The sequence below is a fragment of the Scylla paramamosain genome, chromosome 4 (assembly GCF_035594125.1).
Source record: "Scylla paramamosain isolate STU-SP2022 chromosome 4, ASM3559412v1, whole genome shotgun sequence".
In the NCBI taxonomy this organism is placed as follows: domain Eukaryota; kingdom Metazoa; phylum Arthropoda; class Malacostraca; order Decapoda; family Portunidae; genus Scylla; species Scylla paramamosain.
In genome coordinates this window covers 15,152,800-15,165,945 of record NC_087154.1, presented here as the reverse complement: position 1 = coordinate 15,165,945, position 13,146 = coordinate 15,152,800, and the positions used below count along the sequence as shown (strand labels likewise).

The 13,146-nt window shown below is 38.7% G+C and overlaps 1 protein-coding gene across 2 annotated transcripts in view; it reads right to left on the bottom strand.

Moving 5' to 3' along the window:
- The window catches only part of LOC135099776 (clathrin interactor 1-like), a 173,493-nt gene that overhangs the window by 21,003 nt on the left and 139,344 nt on the right, over nt 1–13,146 (bottom strand). The gene's annotated exons all lie outside the window — the stretch shown is intronic.

The following is a 13,146-nucleotide window of genomic DNA, read 5'->3' as shown; positions in this document are numbered from 1 at the left end:
TGAGAACAGTAATAAAAGGAGAAAAATCTAAATGGTGTAGAGTTACAAGTGGAGTACCACAGGGGACAGTCTTAGCCCCCGTAATGTTTCTGGTGTATGTCAATGATATGGTGGATGAAGCTGACAGTTATATGTCTGTTTGCAGACAATACAAAATTAGTGAAAAGAGTGGAAAACAATATGGATTGTGAAATATTACAGAAAGATCTAAATAAGATATAAATGGAGTAAGAAATGGGAAATGGAATTCAATGCAAAGAAATGCAAGGTGATGGAATTAGGAAAAAGCAAAAGAAGATTGACAAGTTCCTACACCATGGGAGAAGTAGAAATTAAGAGACCCAAAAAAGAAAAAGACTTCAGAATTACAATAGGTGATAATTTATCACCAGAAAAACATGTAAACAAAATGGTTGGGGAAACCTATGAGTTACTAAGAGAGCATTTGCTTACATCGATGAGGAGATGATGAAAAAGTTGATGGAATATGTGATTCGACCAAAACTGGAATATGCCACAATTATTTGGTCACCCCATAATAAAAAGGAAATAAGGAAAATAGAAAGAATCCAAAGAGCTGCAACTAAATTGGTACCAAGTTTGAGAGATTTAACCTATAAAGAAAGATTAAGGAGACTGAAGCTTCCATCATTACAAGAGAAAAGAGAAAGAGGAAACCTAATTGCTATATACAGAGCTTTAAAGGGTAAGGATCAAGTTGACATAGAAGATACATGAGGATATGGAGTGAAATTGAAGAAAACAGCAAGTAGAAGAGATGTCAAGAAATATGGTTTCCCAAATAGAAGCATAGAAATATGGAACAACTTAGATGTAACAGTAGTATAAGCAAAAAATATTCATGAATTTAAAGTTAAGCTGGATGCTTATAGATATGGAGACAGGACAGCACAAGCATAGCTCTTTTCCTGTAAAAACACAACTAGGTAAATACAGAGAGAGAGAGAGAGAGAGAGAGAGAGAGAGAGAGAGAGAGAGAGAGAGAGAGAGAGAGAGAGAGAGAGAGAGAGAGAGAGAGAGAGAGAGAGAGAGAGAGAGAGAGAGAGAGAGAGAGAGAGAGAGAGAGAGAGAGAGAGAGAGAGAGAGAGAGAGAGAGAGAGAGAGAGAGAGAATCTCAGTTCTTGAACTTAATTAATTCCTGAGGCCTGTTCAAAATCTAAAACTATTTTCCCCACAAGAATCAATGTAATATGGAATAATCCATTCCTGGACACTCATCCACCACGTCTTAGCAGCTTATGACTGAAGCTCCCATTGCCATGATGGCCACTCCACAACATCTCCAGCTCATAAATTATTTATCCAGAAAGGACATATTGGATGAGCTTAGTGACATAAAACTCATCAAAAGATAGTGTTTAGACTGTGTAGGTATTCTCTTTTGTCATTGGTCAAGTGAGGGAAGCCTTACAGAGTGACACAGAGAGGAGTAACTTACCACCAAAATGAAGGTGATCATAACACTTAAACATCTTACTGCAGTTCTGCAGTAGTGATGACAGTGTGGGTCACTGAGAGAACCACAGGTGGCAGGGAATTACTCCTGAGCGCCAAAAACCATTTGTTTACATCGAGGCTCTTCAAAGGGATCACATTTCACTTATTTCAAAGATTGAATTAATGTCTTAGTCACTGTGGCTCCCTTCCAAATACATAAAAATGAAAGAAATATTTATAGAAACTATAAATAATAAGTAATAAACAGCAGCTTTTGCTTTTGTCTTTTAGTATTTGCAATCAAGTAACATTGTTCGAGAACTGAATAATTGTACAGCAACCAAAGCAATTATGAGTTCAAAATTTTGTTCAAAAAGGGAGACATTCAGTAACCAAGGATTCACTGTGTACACACACACACACACACACACACACACACACACACACACACACACACACACACACACCACACACACACATATATATATATATATATATATATATATATATATATATATATATATATATATATATATATATATATATATATATATATATATATATATATATATATATATATATATATATATATATATATATATATATATAGGGTGTCGGAGAGAATGGCTCAAGCTGAGCCATTCTCTCCGACACCCTCAATACGGAAAGACCTTCGCTACTGAAGAAGGGTCAAGGACCCGAAATCGCGATCTAGCGAAAATGACTAGCTTCGGCGAAGTCATACAGCCAATTAAAAAAGAATATAAGACAATCATAAGATATAAGGAAAATATCTTAAGAAAAATAATAAATGCTCAACTAGCTATCACATTCAATGAGATATGTATTAAAGAAAGACTCCTGCCAATATACACCCTTAATATATATATATATATATATATATATATATATATATATATATATATATATATATATATATATATATATATATATATATATATATTCACAGCCAGCTCAATTTCCATCTCCTCCAGCTGTAGGTCCAAGTCAAGCTGTATAAACTCAAATTCAGTTTGCCACGGAAGCATCTTGATGCTGCACACACAAGGAGAGCTAACACAAATATGTAAAGGGTATATGTGTCTCCTATATACTATATTCCATTGATGAGTTGCACTATATTCACAGCACATTCGCAGCAGAGTGGCAGCACATTCACAACACATTCTCCATAGTCACAGAGGATTTGCACTGGTGTTACAACATAGTAACAATACGTTCATCACACCTTCACAAAGCATTCTCAGTGCATTTACAGTACGTTCATCAAGGAGAGTCATAACACATTCGCAGTACAGCCACTGTTTAGGAAGTTGCAGCAGTCACAAGCGAGTCACCATCAAAATTTGCCAATGTGTGAACAGGGATTAATGAAGGAAAAAAAAAATGAAGGGAAAAATAAAATGAAAAATAAAAAAATAAATAAATAAATAACTAAATGGAAATCAGCAAAGGGGAATGTACATAACTATAAAACACCGGAAACTGAGACTGCCATAAACTAAGGACTCCCTATGTGTATGTTGCAGGTTTACTAAGTCTATTTCTTATTATATGTACATTATTTTCACACATCACATATGCATCTCATGGTCAATATTTATGTATACATGCAAAATATATGGGGTGACCCTGGAGGAAAGTCACATTCTCAAATAAGAGAGCGAGTCATTCTAAGTTGGAAATATTTTATGGTCAAATGCTTTTAATGCCATGGTGTACAAGTTACAAGACATTTAAATATGAACGCGCATCAATGGCAAGTGGCTGCACACTGGCCATCCCGCAACATTCAGCTGATCATCATTGCTATATGGAGTTCCCAATGCCTATGTTTTACATATTATTTTGCTACAACAATATACTTTGCTCTTGAATTTAATTTAATCTTTATTAATGAAAATCTTGATGTGCAATTAAGTAACATCCTCATGATGGCAACATCCACCATTGCTGCCCCCACCCCCCCATCCCCTCCTCAACAAGTCATAATGCATTCCAATTTGGATTTCATATAAATTCTACACCATGGCATTAAAAGCATTTAAAAATCTACAGAATATTTTTGACTTAAAATGCCTTGCTCTTTCATTTCTGAGAATATGTGACTTTCCTCCTGGGATTCCATCTATATATGTATATGTATACAGAACATATATTTGTGACAATAACATAGCCTGGCAGCTCACAGAAAACAGTGATGCAGTGGAGTTAAATTCTAAGAACACTGACACAGGGCAGTATTAACAAAGGGACTAAGTGGTATAACATACAGTAAAATCCCTCTCATCCGGCATTCGAGTATCCGGCACATTTTTCCCCGAGCCTTAAAATCAATAAAAAATCAACGTGCACTCATAAAATCGATAAAAATTCCCGCGCAAGGCATACTTTGTCCCCTCGCCACCAGAGCGCACTGCTTCGCACCACCCGCGGCCCACCGCACTGTGTTTACTCAGTGACTCAGTCCCGTGTGTGGACTGTTTATCACCTGACGCCTTCATCATGCCTAAAGTTGTAGAAAAGAGGAAGCGTGTTATGCTTACACTTAAGCACCTGATCAGATCAGCTGCTGATTAAGATCAGCTGATCTTTGTTATGGTAAGATGCATGAGTGTAGGGTGGTGATTGTGGACATAATTTCACTTCTATTCAAGTATCCGGCAATATTCAAGTATCCGGCATGTCGGCGGTCCCGTTGATGCCAGATAAGAGGGATTTTACTGTATATAACAAGAGTGGTATAAGTAAAATTCTCATTATCAGAAATCAGGATAGAGCAAAGTTAGATTTAAAAGATGGATGAGAAGAAATTGCTTCTCAAGCAGAGAAGTAGATGAATGGAACAGACTCAGCAATCAGGATCTTAGATTAGATAAATTTATGGATAAGGATAAGAAAATGAAAATAGGTATGTTTCATGTAAGAAATGCATGTGCAGGCCTGATGTCTTCTTGCAGCTTCCCTTTTTTCTTACATTCTAAAAGAAGTGAAAGCAAGCTAACTTACAATTAAAAACAAATTAATGGTTAAACTAAATGAAGGAGTACCAGATTAATACATAGAAATGCTAGATTAATACACAGAAGTGCAAGATGACCAGTATAAAGGATATGGTGGCCTGTGTCCCCCAGTGAAAAGCACTGTGGCCCTTTTGTGGTGATGCCAACATGGCTATGTGCAGAAAATAACTCTTATTTCATACTGAAGGTAGGGGAAGTAGTGCAGAATGTGGCCTCAGTTAATGTAAATGGAATAAATACACATAGAAAAAGAAGAGAGCTATTAAAAAGTATTATGAAGGAGAGGGTATGTATGTTAGTTCTGGAATGAGCAACTCCATGAATGGGAATGAGATGAACAGGGCCTTCAAGGGCCTCTAATGTTGAATCACATCATCAAGTAAAACCAAGGTAAAGAAGGGACTGGCACCAGTCTCCGGGAAAGACTTTCCTCATGTCACTCATGCAGTGACTCCTCCTCCTCTCCCTCACTTCATACTCTGGAACACCTGGTCCCTGTACCAGAAACTTCCAGTCTTTAAAACCCCACACTCTTCCTATTCATCTCTAGTTGCTGGCATCTGTGAAACATGGCTCACTGATGCATTCTCTCCCTTCTTCCCTAGCTATGTTTCCAGCAGGATAGACAGGGGGCTGGCAGGGTAGGAGATGGCCTGCTGCTGCTGGTCTACCAGTCTCTCCCTTCTAGCGATCTCCCTATCACTTCCTTCCCCAATGGTGGATTGGAGCACCTGGGAGTGACTGTCACTTTTGACTCAGGGCCTCTTCAAATCCTTTTATTATATAATCTGTGTTTCGCTATCTTCCTTCAGGAGCTCGAATTCTTATTTTCACAACTTTCCTCCCCAGCACTAATAATGGGCAATTTCAATGCCCATCAAAACTTCTGGAAATCAGCCCTCCCCAGGAGCCAGAGGAACCATTCAGGTTACTCCAACTTGTACTTTGTCAGAAAGTGCTTCTTTCTCCCTCATTACTCCTTCAGTCCTCCCTACCAGGATTGATCCAGTTTCAGGGAACCCATCTACCTTGGACTTGTATCTGGGGAATGGCCCCCTCCACACTACTGTCACAACTGGCCCTTACATGGTAAGTGACCACTTTCCTGTAATTATTTCCTTCCCATCAGTGTCACCACCCACTGCTCCCTCATGCAGACCTTGTTGGTCATTCAAAAAAGGAGACTGGGGCACATTGCAATTAGAGTTAAAGTCAATCATCCCTCCCACTTCCCTCCTTTAACAAGAACAAATTCAGTACCTCACAGACACCTTGCTGGAGGTGGGATTCCATCACTTTCAGTTTGTTACTTTCCCTGCACCAACACCTTTAGAGTTCCTAGGTGGTCTCAAAAGTGTGTGGCAGCCCTTTAAGCCAAATGCCACGCCTTTAATGCATGGCATAAAAACCCTATCCCTTGCCTTCACAGATGCTTGCATTTCCTAGAGGCCCAGTGCAAACGTGTTGCTCTTGATGAGAAACTTTCTGCCAGGGCTTCCTTTTGTGCCTCCCTGTCCTTTTCTTCCTCAGTCTGACAGGCCTGGTCATTCTTCAGGAAGATGTCTATCCTTAACCCCCTTTATAACCTTCTTGTTAACTAGTAACAGTGCCCTCCTCACCACAGATGCCCAAAAAGTTGGGTCCCTTGCCTCCAATATCCACACCACACTCGGCTCCCCTGGCCTTGTACCAGTCCCCAGCATACATTCTTCACACCCCAGTCACACGATTAGAACAGCTATCACTCCCCCAGAGCTTTCCTCAGCTTTACTGGGGCAGACAGCATCCCAATGAGTTCCTCCAGTGCCTCCCAGATTCTCTAGCCTGCCTCCTCCTGAACATCTTCAATGCTAGCTGGCTGTCAGAGATGTTCCCTTCAATGTGGCAACATGCTGTCACAGTTCCTATCCCAAAGCCTGTCAAGGACCCTTCAGAGGCTTCCTCATACAGACCCACCAGCCTTCTTTCCAATCTTGGGATAACAATGAAACACATTGTACAAAACAGACTGACATGGTGGTTGAAACACAACATGTTTTTCAGCACTCTAGCTGAGGATGTCATTTACCTAGAGGAACAGGGTGAGTGTGGGAGAGGAGTTGGATTAGTGTTGTCCCAGTCTTTACGTGTGATATTAAATATAAAATATATATGAAGTTTTTTTTCTTTGGTCAATCAGTGTGGAGCTATTGGAAAGATGGCAGGTGATGAGGCTGGAGCTTAACCAAAACAAAAACAAACATCTTGGGCTGATAGTGCAAAGAGCAGAGTTAATCAAGTAACACCAGGGCCATTAAAACATTTATTCACCCCCACCAATACTATGAGAGAAGAAACTATTGACTATGAAGGCTTCTCAGATGCAAGTGGAAGGATTGGTCTTATAGAAGAATTGTTAAAAGGTTTGTCCAGCCGGATTAACGAATTGGAAAAGAGATTTGACTATTTAGTTAGAAAACAAGGCTTGGAAAGAGAAATGTGAATTTCTGGAAAATGAGAGAAAGGATGAGAATAGGAAGTTGAATTATAAATACAAGGAATAGAGCAAAAAATCTAGAAAGCTGCAAGGCAATGGTGGGGATTAATCAAGAAAAAGTTGATAGTTATACTATGTGGGGAAAGAAAAAAGATGAAGAAACTGCTAATTTAAAGGAGATAACGAACAATCAGTTGAAAGATAAGGAAGAATTTGTAAAAAAGGCAGTAGTTAAAGTTATGAAAGAAAAGGCAGATTTGGTTAGGAACACTGTAGAGAAGAAAAATGCATAATTGCTTTTGGGATCAATGAGGAAAACACATGTGAGCCACACATGTGAGAGAGAAAAAAGAAAGGAGCATTGCAATGGATCTAGTAAAAGTTGTGACTGAAAATGAGAATGATTGACAGGGGGAGATTGAGAAAGTAACAAGATTGGGGAAGTATGCTGTGGAAAAAAAGCCGACCAATAAGGATTAAATTAAGATCACAAATGGCAGCAGAAGAGGTACTAAGTGGAGCATGGAGATAAGGAAGAAAGGAGGACACTAAAAACATCTTGATATGGAGAGACATGAATGAGGAGGAGAGACCAAAAATGAGCGAATTGTGGAAGCAGGCTAAGAAAAAAAATAAAAGCCAGAATGGAAGACGAAAAGACAAAGTTCTACTGGAAAGTCAGGGACATGAGGTTGATAAAGTGGATGATTGAAAAAAAGAGAGTGGAGTGAGAAATTGAAGATTTCTTATATTAATGTGAACAGGTTACTTTCAGCATAGAAGGAACTAAATGACCACTTAAGAGAGTATGTTCTGGATGTGATGGGAATTACTGAAACGAAGCCAAGTGACAATACTGAAATGAATAATTTTGGTGAAGGTAAGTATAATGTATGGCTGAGAAACAGAAGTGAAAACCTAGGAGATGGAGTAATGATTTTGGTGAGAAAGGATTTATTGGCCCATGAGACTAGTTGTGATTATGAATTGGTTGAAGTGATTAAAGTTGAGATGGTGTGTAGAGAAGGCAGAAAAGAGGCTTTGCGGTGGTATACATACCTCCTAAAACAAATACAAGGAATACAAGGCTAAATCAAAGGATACACAAAAAGGTGTGGAAGACATGATGGCAAGCAGAGACAATCTAATGATTATGGAAAATTTCAACTGCAAAGAGGTTAGATGGATGGTCAGTGGACGTGAGCTATAGGTCTTGGGGAGGAGAGTTGTTACAGATGGCAGTGGAGAATTCAATGACACAATGGGTGGAAGAGAATATGAGGTTCAGGGGAGAAGAGAAGACAGACCCTCAAGGCTGGATTTAATTTTTATGAAAGAACCTAAAGTTGTCAAGGATATAGACTATAAATGTCCAATAGGTAAAAGTGATCATGTGGTGGTGGAGTGTACACTGAGAGTAGGAGGAAAGATATGAAGGAATAAGTACCACAGAACAGGAAGATTCAACTATGGAAGAACAGACTTTGGAAAAAACTGAGGAATTACTTTGTGCAAGTGGACTAGAATTAATTCAATGAAGCAATTGGAATAGAAGATAAATAGGGAGAGTTTATGAATATATATAATAAGGGTGTAAGGAGATTTGTTCCGAAGATAAGGAAACAAGAGGTTAAAAAGCAGGAGTAGTTTAATAAACAATGTGAGGAAGGAAGAAGAGAAATCTGGACTGGATCAAATGGAGGAAAAAAAAACAAGTGAGGCATGGGGAAAATATAAAAGGGAAAGAAATTAGTACTAAATGATAGGGAGAGAAGAAATAAAGAATCAAGAAAAGATATTGTGGATAGATGTAAGGATGAACAAAGGATGTTCTATAGATATGTGAATGGTAAAATAAAGAATAAGAAGGGGTTAAGCAAAGTGAAAATAAATGGTATACATGCTGAGGAAGAAGCAGAAATTGCAGAGGTTTTGAATGACTACTTTCAGTGTCTTCACTGAAGAGGGAACATTTGACAGACTGGTTATGGCAAATGTCAAAGCAGAAGGACTGAGTGAGATTGAGGTAACAGTGGATGAGGTAAGAACAATGATAGAAGACTTGGATGTGAGGAAGGTTCAGGGACCTCATGGAGTATCTAATTGGGTGCTGAAGGAATGCAGAGATCAACTTGCACACAAGGCTCACAAACTCATCATAACTTCATTAAGGGAAGGAGTGGTGCCCAAAGACTGGAAAAAAAGCAGATATATTCCCCATATATAAGAATGGAAGTAAAGAAGAACCATCTTATTATAGACTGGTGTTATTAACAAGTGTAGTGGCAAAAATGTGCAAAAGAATAGTGAAACAAAGATGGAGTGAATATCTGGAAAAGAGAGAGAAATTAACAAAGACAATTCGGATTTAGAAAAGAAAGGTCGTGTACAACAAATTTAATGTACTTTTACTCCAGAGTCATAGATATAGTACAAAAAAGAGAGGGATGGGTAGATTGTGTTTATCTGGACTTAAAGAAAGCATTTGATAAGGTGCCCACAAGAGACTGCTGTGGAAATTAGAAAAGTTTGGTGGGGTGAGAGTAGCACTCCTACATTAGATCAGTGACTTTCTGAGAGGAAAGGAAATGAGAACAGTGGTCAAAGATAGGAAGTCATCATGGAGAGAGGTAATTAGTGGTGTCCCACAGAGAGTCAGTTCTATCACCAGTTATGTTTGCAATGTGAACAATATGATGGAAGGGGTGAAAAGCTACACGAGTCTATTTGCTGATGATGCAAAACTGATGAGAAAAGTGGAGAGGATAGAGGATTGTGAAGCTCTACAGGAAGATCTGAATGTGATTTAGGATTGGAGTGGCACTTGGAAAATGGAGTTTAACATAAAAAAAAAATGTGGAGAGGCCATAGTTGTGTGAGACCAGTCTTCAGTTGTTAACTGGGTAATGAAAAAATAAAACTGAAGCATGAAGAGAAAGACCTTGGAATCACTGTCACTGATAAGCTGTCCCCAGAGGTACATGTAAGAAGGAAGACAGGGGAAACATATAATCTGGTGAGAAACATAAGAGCAGCATTCAACTATCTGGAAGAAGAGATGATTAGGAATTTAATTGTGATAAGACCTCGTTTGGAATATGTGGCAGTGATATGGTCCCCCAGCACTAAAAGGGACCTAAAGAAACTAGAGAGAGTACAAGCAGTGACAAAGTTACCTCTGACCTTATCAGACTTACTGAACGAAGAGAGACTAAAGAAACTAAACCTGCCCACCTTGGAAGAGAGAGAGAGGTGACCTGATTGCCTTATAGAGGATTTTGTCAGACTATGAAAAATTGGATTGGAGTGATTTGGTAGTGAGAGACTTTAGAAACTCAAGAGGGCATGAGAAGGTGAAGAAGGGTGTGTGTAGAAGGGATATTATGAACAGTTTCCTGCAAAGGACTGCAGGAATCTAGAATGACCTGTAAAAAGAAGTAGTAAATGCAATAACTATACATGATTTTAAGGAAAAACTGGATAAGAGTAGATATTGAGACAGGACAGCATGAGCTTAGAATCCTCCTCCCATAAACCACAACTAGGTAAATGCAACTAGGTAAACATGAACACCCTCTTCCCACACAAATGTACGGGTTTCGTCCCCACAGGGGAACCCTGGATGCCCTGCTCCATCTAGAGCACCACATCCAGGAAGGATTTCAGGAAGGATTCACTGTAGTAGCCTTTCTACATCCTAAAGAAGCTTTTGATTCTGCTTTACATAAGTTGCCTGCCTGGGGCTAAGTTCTTCTTGTCTTCCAGATCCTTCTCTCTAACACTTACTCTAAGCACTCTCCTTAATTGGGTTAAGGCCTTTCTCTCTTCCAGGTCCTTCTCTCTAACACTTACACTAGGCATTATCCCATCACCAGAGGTGTCCTTCAGGGTTTTCCTCTCAGTCCTCTTCTCTTAAATATCTTACTTTTTTACTTTCTCTCCCCACCATGCTCACAAGCACTCCTGTACACTGATGACACTTCCCTGTTTTGTTCTGCTTCCACTATCCAGGAGGCTCAGCTCCACCTTCACCATGGGCTTGATGACATCCACTTCTGGACAATGCACTGGGACAAATTGATCACAATGTCATATCTGTATCTTGTCCTATCACTCCAATCACTCAACAGGATCCCCCAAAGTGGAGGTGCCTCTGGTGTTTTGCCTCTGTTAACTGGGGGACCTAAGGAAGTATTATGCTGATTTTCCTTGGAATGAGTACTGTTTCTGTCTCAGAGATCCTTCTCTGTGTGCTGAGCATATAAGAGATGATAGTGTCTGGCATGGAGGTGTACATTCCTCACTCTTTCTTCCAACCTATACCTTCCAAAACTTGGTTAACACAGCCTGTTCTCATGCTATACATGATAGAGAGGTGGCCCACAAAGGATACTTGAGCTTTCCATCACCTGAAACTCATGCGCTTTACATTTCTGCCCAGGATCATGCCAAGTCTGTTATCAACCTTTGCTAAAAATAAAAACTCTATCTTGGATGATTAAGGACTTGTTTCTCCTTCTCATCCACCCTCTGACTACTTCATGCTACCCATTAAAATCCTTTGCAGTGACGTTTTCCATGCCCTCACAGGCCTAAACCCTCAAAAGGTTTATGGACCTGATGGGGTTCCTCTTATTGTTCTCCGAAACTGTACCTTTGTGGTTGCACCTTGCCTAATAAAACTCATTCAACTCTGTCTATCAACATCAACTTTCATTCTTACTGGAAGTTTGCCTATATTCAGCCTGTTCCTAAAAAGGGTGACCATTGCACATCACCTCAGTAGAAGACCGTTTAAAGGGAGTGGACGCTTATTACTCTTAGAGGTGACATTATTTTTTCTCTGATACACATGATTTTTGGTGTGCATGTATCTTAGTATGTAAAACATGAAATCCCCAGTTTTTATTGAGATCTGCCCATTAGTTTCAAAGAAAACAAATATTCAACACTGCACCAATACAAAACTTGGAAAACCACATTCACAAAACAAAAGATCTCAAAGAATTTATTAATGAGATACCTGGTGACATTTCTCAGCACAAAGATTATCAAAATCAGGGGTAATGAAACTAACAATCAGCAAGAGAATATCATCCAAGTGGTCATCTGGGAGGTGTACAATGAAAAAGAGTAAGACTAGTAATGCCTTATATACCAGTGGGCCACACCAATGACCCAGGAAATGATATGGAGGGCCACATGCAATGTTAATTTTGGCAAATGACCAGAGAATGGGCTGCAGATTGGAGACCCCTGATCTAGATAGAACATTACCAGAATTTTTTTTAAACAAGTTAATGCAATAAACAACAAACTGATGCTGATTACATAATTACATTTAGGCTGTGATTCCCATTCTGTTAATTACGTATTATTCAGTAAGACTAGGGTCACTGAGTACTTGAGTCAGTCTATCAGAACAAGCCATCCTGCCAGCAGTACAAGAACACTGTGATTCTTGTAAAATTGTGCTGAGTGGGGAACATTTCAGTATATGTAATTGACTCAATGATAAGATTAAAAATAATCTTAGAATATTTTAATTCTTTTACGTTACCCTTTTCACTGCTATTTGGCACATCTTTCCTAATTCACTACCACTCTGAGTTATCTCCCTCCTTTACTGCCATCTTCAAACATTATACTGGATAGGAATTGCAAAATCTATTCTTTTAATCCCTTTCTTATAGATACTTACAAAGATGGCATACTTTTTTTTTTGTGATGTGAATCAATAATGCCTATCGCTATGAAAGGGTTAAGGAACAAGAAGTCCACAATTTAGTAACATTATGCCAGCTTAGCCAAACATTTCTAGGGTTCAACAACTTTAAGAGTATTCCCTTACTTCATATTATTTTTATATTTCACTGTTTTTGTTATACTTACAGATCAGTGAAGGTGATTGACATTGATAGTGAAATAGTTTAAGAGATAGCACATGTAGCTATTTTTGGGCCATTTTTACCTAGATTTATGTGGCCAAATCTTGTTCAAGTTCAGAGTGCCAAAAAAAACATTAATCCTTGTTTCAACAATTAGTTACTCCTTAAAAACAAATGTTGTGTAATATAAAAGCAAATCCACTTTCCCTAAGCTGTAATTTCCTATTGTTTTTATGTTCATCTTGTACACTTGATTAAAACCTCCCATTCAAAATATTTA